This window comes from Staurois parvus, unplaced genomic scaffold, assembly GCF_062004578.1.
Source record: "Staurois parvus isolate SC_StPar_1 unplaced genomic scaffold, SC_StPar_1.0 ptg000686l, whole genome shotgun sequence".
NCBI classification, from domain to species: Eukaryota; Metazoa; Chordata; class Amphibia; order Anura; family Ranidae; genus Staurois; species Staurois parvus.
The window spans coordinates 2,603,213-2,610,497 of NW_028318482.1; positions in this window are offsets into that span (position 1 = coordinate 2,603,213).

The window sequence follows — 7,285 nt, forward strand, 5'->3', positions numbered from 1 at the left end:
CCCCCACCCTCGCAGTGCTTTCGGCTTCTCTCCTCTCCTTCTCACCGGCAGCTGCAAGCACACAATAGGATTCTTCAGGATGGAGAGTGGGGGAAGGGCCCAGTAAATATGTCACATTTACCAGCCCTTCCTTTCCCGAATGAACACAATGAGTTATTGGTACCAATCACTCACTGTGTTCATTCATGACTGAAACATCGTAAACTGTGTTTATTTGGAGAGGGGCCCTGTCAAATTGGCTGTATGGGGCCCCGTGGTTTCTAACACCAGCCCTGCATGCATATGGGAATTACTTTGTCTTGGCACAGAATCGTGATGAGACTCCACACTGAGCTGTGTATGCATGGCCAGTCATGGCAACCTCGCATGTGTAGGGGGAGATGGGGGGGGGGGGGGGGTAAAATTTAAGAAGTTAGCAGATTAAAATGCATTTAGAGCCAACATTGTTTTAGTTTTGTTTTTGATAGAGCACTGATGTATAAGAACTTTTTTTGTCAGGTTTTTATTGCTGTCCTTGCAAAGGAGAGTTTGGTCTAGTTGTCCTTCATTAAAACTTAGGGACATTTTAAAATGTTGAGTTTTCATTGAAGAAGGAAGAAAAAGGAAATTTTTCAATGAGGACACTTCTCCTGTCGATTAAGAGAGAATTTCCTTTTATTTTCTGTTGTGTCTCTGAGACAGCAATTGTAGATAATGGAAGCCATAACAGGTACAGTGGCTACTTAATTCTTACATCTACAGGTGCCTTACATCTACAGGAACCATATTGCCTGTTAGGGGGAAGTACCACCCAATGTATATAAGCAGAAAGGAGTTTAGAAAGGGATCCCACCAGAAGAGGAGAGATGCAGTAGTACTCAGGGGTGTGGACATTTTTGAAAAACCTCTTGTCCAGGGACTAAACCAGTGCCCCAATCTACTTGTCCCGCATGACAATCTACTTGTCCAGATAAAAATACATAAATTTGAACCAAAACCGTATTTGAATCTGAGGTGCTTTTAGGAATGTCGGGGGGCTTTTAAAATAAAAAGGGGCTTTATGGCGACTTAAACTTGTAATCATTTTAACATTGCGCTGTTTATCTCCTCCTCCCCTCCCTGCCTCTCTCCAGCACCGCACCTGAGGACTAGTAGGGAAGGGAGAGACCTTGCAGTGCAATGAGCACCGATTGGGTGCTTGTCAGGAAAGGGGAGTGTCCTGCTTGTCCTTTTTATCCCTTTTGCTGCCAGAGCTGTTTTTGAGGTTTTTGCACAAGTTTAAAAAATAAGTTTAGGCCTGAAGATTACACAAAACCCCCAAACATTATATATATTATGAAATCAAACACGCTAGAGAATAAAATAGTGTTAGTTCCAATTTTTTATGTTGCATGATATTTCTAGAGATGAGCGAATTTCTCAAAAATTCGATTCGGCTGATTCGGCGAATTCCAGTATGAAATTCGATTCGATGCGAATTAATTCGCTACGAAGTTAACTTATTAAAAAAGTTTCTAGGCTTCAGAGAGCCTTTAAATTAGTGCAGAACACTGTACCTTTAATTTAAATGCCCTTGGAGATGAAAACAAATGGAAACAAATAGATACAATGTTTCAACCACTGTATGGAGTGAGTGTCCCAGAACTGTCATAAATAGTCTATTTCTGACAGTTCTATGACATTCCCTCCATACAGCGGTTTCAACCGCTGTATGGAGTGAATGTCCCAGAACTGTCATAAATAGTCTATTTCTGACAGTTATGGGACATTCACTCCATACAGCGGTTGAAACATTGTATCTATTTTTTTCCATAAATGACATTCTGCCGATACACTTAGAGGAGCGCTGCAGATACACTTTTTGCCGGCTTGGAATTATTCTTATTTTCATCCTACTTCTTCTTCTTCTTCTTCTTCATCCTCATCCTCCTCATCCTCATAAGAAGAAGAAGAGGATGAGGATGAAGAAGAAGAAGAAGAAGAAGTAGGATGAAAATAAGATTAATTCCAAGCTGGCAAAAAGTGTATCTGCAGCGCTCCTCTAAGTGTATCTGCAGAATGTCATTTATGGAAACAAATAGATACAATGTTTCAACCGCTGTATGGAGTGAATGTCCCAGAACTGTCATAAATAGTCTATTTCTGACAGTTCTATGACATTCCCTCCATACAGCGGTTTCAACCGCTGTATGGAGTGAATGTCCCAGAACTGTCATAAATAGTCTATTTCTGACAGTTATGGAACATTCACTCCATACAGCGGTTGAAACATTGTATCTATTTTTTTCCATAAATGACATTCTGCAGATACACTTAGAGGAGCGCTGCAGATACACTTTTTGCCGGCTTGGAATTATTCTTATTTTCATCCTACTTCTTCTTCTTCTTCATCCTCATCCTCTTCTTCTTCTTATGAGGATGAGGATGAAGAAGAAGAAGATGAAGAAGAAGTAGGATGAAAATAAGATTAATTCCAAGCTGGCAAAAAGTGTATCTGCAGCGCTCCTCTAAGTGTATTTGCAGAATGTCATTTATGGAAAAAAATAGATACAATGTTTCAACCGCTGTATGGAGTGAATGTCCCAGAACTGTCATAAATAGTCTATTTCTGACAGTTCTGGGACATTCACTCCATACAGCGGTTTCAACCGCTGTATGGAGGGAATGTCATAGAACTGTCTGAAATAGACTATTTCTAACAGTTCTGGGACACTCACTCCATACAGCGGTTGAAACATTGTATCTATTTGTTTCCATAAATGGATCCATTTATGGAAACAAATAGATACAATGTTTCAACCGCTGTATGGAAGGAATGTCCCAGAACTGTCAGAAATAGTCTATTTCTGACAGTTCTGGGACATTCACTCCATACAGCGGTTTCAACCGCTGTATGGAGGGAATGTCCCAGAACTGTCAGAAATAGTCTATTTCTGACAGTTCTGGGACATTCCCTCCATACAGCGGTTTCCGGCAAAAAGTGTATGTGCAGAGTTCCTCTATTCTGCACATACTCTTAGAGGAGCTCTGCAGATACAAATAGAGGAGCTCTGCACATACACTTTTTGCCGGCTTGGAATTATTCCTATTTTCATCCTACTTCTTCTTCTTCTTCATCCTCATCCTCATCCTCATCCTCTTCTTCTTCTGAGGATGAGGATGAAGAAGAAGAAGAAGAAGTAGGATGAAAATAAGATTAATTCCAAGCCGGCAAAAAGTGTATGTGCAGAGCTCCTCTAAGTGTATCTGCAGAATAGAGGAACTCTGCACATACACTTTTTGCCGGCTTGGAATTATTCTTATTTTCATCCTACTTCTTCTTCTTCTTCTTCATCCTCATCCTCATCCTCTTCTTCTTCTGAGGATGAGGATGAAGAAGAAGAAGAAGTAGGATGAAAATAATATTAATTCCAAGCCGGCAAAAAGTGTATGTGCAGAGCTCCTCTAAGTGTATCTGCAGAGCTCCTCTAAGTGTATCTGCAGAATAGAGGAACTCTGCACATACACTTTTTGCCGGCTTGGAATTATTCTTATTTTCATCCTACTTCTTCTTCTTCATCCTCATCCTCTTCTTCTTCTTCTGAGGATGAAGAAGAAGAAGAAGAAGAGTGTAGGATGAAAATAAGATTAATTCCAAGCCGGCAAAAAGTGTATGTGCAGAGCTCCTCTAAGTGTATCTGCAGAATAGAGGAACTCTGCACATACACTTTTTGCCGGCTTGGAATTATTCTTATTTTCATCCTACTTCTTCTTCTTCTTCTTCTTCTTCATCCTCATCCTCAGAAGAAGAGGATGAGGATGAGGATGATGAAGAAGAAGAAGAAGTAGGATGAAAATAAGAATAATTCCAAGCCGGCAAAAAGTGTATGTGCAGAGTTCCTCTATTTCTGACAGTTCTCTGACAGCTTCTTCACATGTACAGCGGTTGAAACATCTGTATCCTAAATGGAAACTAATAGATACAATGTTTCAACCGCTAAACATGTGTTCCTTCTGTCAGAGAACTGTCAGAAATAGCGGAGCTCACTGCAGGGACACTTTTGCCGGCTGATCGGGAAATATTCGATTCGCGCACCCGAAGTAGGCAAAATTTCGGATTCGACGCGAATCGAATATTTCCTGAAATTCAACTCGAATTCCGGTTCGCCTGGTTCGATTCGCTCATCTCTAGATATTTCCACAAAAGTTCAGTAAAGAAATACAAGTTAATTTTAGGGCACAAAAAAAAGCAATAAATTACCCCATTTTTTTGTAAAATATAAAAGATGAGGTTGCATTGAGTAAATAGATACCAAACACATCAAACATTAAATTTGTGTGTGCTCGTGAAATGGCGATGAACTTCAGTACCCGATATTTTCTATAGGCGATACTTTTAAAGCCCCTTATAGGTCATCAATATAGTGTTACGGAGGAGGTCTGGTGCTAGAATTATTGCTCTCATTCATTCTGTCGTGCACAGCGATATGTAATGTGTATCGCAATCGAAGTTTTCATGCATAGGCCCCCCAGCGTGTGCTTTTACGTTTGTACGTGTGTATATGTGGGGGGGACTCAATTTTGTTTTTTTGGGGGCGACGTTATGTGCTTCGGTGTAACTTTGATGTCTTACAATAAAACTTAATTTTTTTTTCATCACATAGGGGACAAAGTCTCTTTATTGAGACATCCAAGGTCTAAAACACCCTGGATGCCTCCCCTGAATGTAATGCAGTGCACATCACACTGCATTACATTCTTTCCCAGCCTCGATGGCCAGGAAATCTTTGAAAGTTATGATGTCACTTCCGGGTCAGGACAAGAAACGGAGGGGAACAGATATGTCTGTCTCCTCCCTCCCCTCTAGCTGACGGTGGTGAACCGGTCCCAGGCCCGCAGATGGACAAGTGGAGCCCAGGAGATGGTGGGCGGTTCATGTGGGCCTTCATGAGAAGGCTGGCACTGTTTGGAAGCAATCGGCGGCAGCGGTGCCGCCCAAATGCTTCCACCTGACAGGTGAGCCCTGCTGCTGGGCTGAAGCAGGGCTGAAGGATAAAAAAAACTACCTGCCTGGTGCACAGGACTAGAAGTCCCGGGTGTTGGGCAATATAAATTCAACATCCCTGAGTAGTGATTCAAGCATGCGTTCTGCTGTTTGGACATGCAATGAGCCTTCAAGCCTGCAGTCAGAAACAGCAAAAGCCATAGAAATCTAATCTCATTACAGCACTGTGAGCACTGTAGCACCCCTACATTACACCAGATGGATGGGACTAGTTGCATAAAACTATAGTCATCTTTTGGGATACCTCCTACCATGTTTTTGAGACACAGTTATGCTATAATGTTTGGACTGTAACTATTAAGGCTTTAGCCATTGTTTGTTTTGTATAACATTAACATTGCTCAGTAAAAGGCATAAAAGCAAACAATATATCATTGATATATGTAATGCTGGTTATAAATACACAGTTTGCGGGGTCAGTCCACCAAAAACTGTAATATCACTTTTGATAGATTTTGGAGCAATAAACCACCATATCTAACAGGAGAAAATATAAACTTTAATATTTAATAATATAATTTAAGAGCTGCATACACCTCCACTGAGCACATTAAATGATCATGCCTTGCAGCCACATCTTTCAACAAGCAGTAGCCCATACATATAGTATGCCAAGTTTTGGCAGGGAAGGACTAAAACATTTTCTTCCAAATCATGTGTTTATGCCTTTCTATACATAATATAAAATATTCATAGGTTACTTTACATTCCTAATGTTTGTAGCCACCCTGTCTTAGGCAGGAATTACTAAATTTAAAATTTAGTATTGTTTGTAACCAGCCAAAGCCTGATTAATAGTTCCATTTTCACTTAGCATCCTCTAAGCTCAGTGTTATTGTCCACTGCTACCTGCTACTGATGGTAGTGCAAGAAGATACAATAATGGCCAATGACTAGGATGTTTAATGCCAGGGGTGCAGGTTGGGAGAAGATATACATTTTTGTGTGACCTTGTGGATCACCCAGGCTCCTGTCTGTGACAGGATGTGTGCTGGATGTATCATACTCCTAGGCCTGCTGCATAAGTAGACTAATCATGTGCTTGTGAAACAAGACCTGAGTTTGGGGACTAAACTAATACTGCCCTGCTGGATGTGGTTATCCCAGAGGGAGTGGAGCTGAACCTGGGAAAGAACACCAGGGATGAACGTAGGATAGAGGTGCCCAAAGAAAGATTGTTGCTATGTCTACTCTACAGCAAGGTGCTCAAGAACTATGGGATGCCAGTCAACCTTTAATTTACTCTACATATGAAATTTGTTGTCAGGACACCAATACCCGTACAGGTAATGCTCATGCATATATTATTGCTATTGCTCATACTCGTGTGCATGTGCCAACACACAGCAGACTCTGGCCAGTAACCGGCATGCACTGACACATCGGTGCATCCTTGTGCGACAGTGCGTACATTAGAGTACACTCATGCATGTCCAATCTTGGGAATGGCACCAAGTTGCCTTTTTACTGTGGCCCTAATGTATACTAATTACTGGGTGTTCTTCAGCTTCCTTTGACCTGTGTTGCTTCATTCTTGCTCTTGTTATCTGATCTCCTGTTACTGGCCCAGCCTGCTGCTGACCGTGCTTTGTGAATTCTAGATTCTGACCTTGGTTTGCTTCTGAACACACTCTGCTGTATTCCTGGTATTGATCTTGGCCTGTTGCTAGACTATGCTCACTCCTGCTCCTCGTGTATGACTCCGGCTTGACTGCTGACTACTTCCTTGCTGTCCATCCATGCCGACACAGGTTTGCCATCTGACCATGTCCGTGATCTCAATGGGTACCCGCATCTGCCTCTATCTGAGTGTCCTAGCAGTCTCTGTACCAAGCTTCCAAGGTCCAGCTACCAGGTGCCTTCCTGCAGACTGCCATCCTTGGTCCTCTTCTGGTGTGAATGCACTGTCCAGAGACTACTGCTACATGCTACCTGATTACCAGCACCCATGCTACTTTGTGCCCTGTGTCCATGTTCCACACTCAGGGGTACTCGGACCAGAGTCACAAGTGGAATCCCTCTCGTCACTTCGGCCTCCAACCAAGGTAAGTGACAGCTGTGGGTATGATTTTTCTTGGGAGTCCTCTGTATGTTCTGTGAGTGTCCTGTGCCTTATCCCTCTCTTCCTGAGTTTATGGTGGCAAGTAAACTCTATATTTGGACTTTAAGGTGCCCATCTGTCAACAACCCCAATTTGCCCATATGTACCCAACCCCATTACCTTAAGGTAAATGTCAGCTCACCTGACCTCCAGGGGCCTCT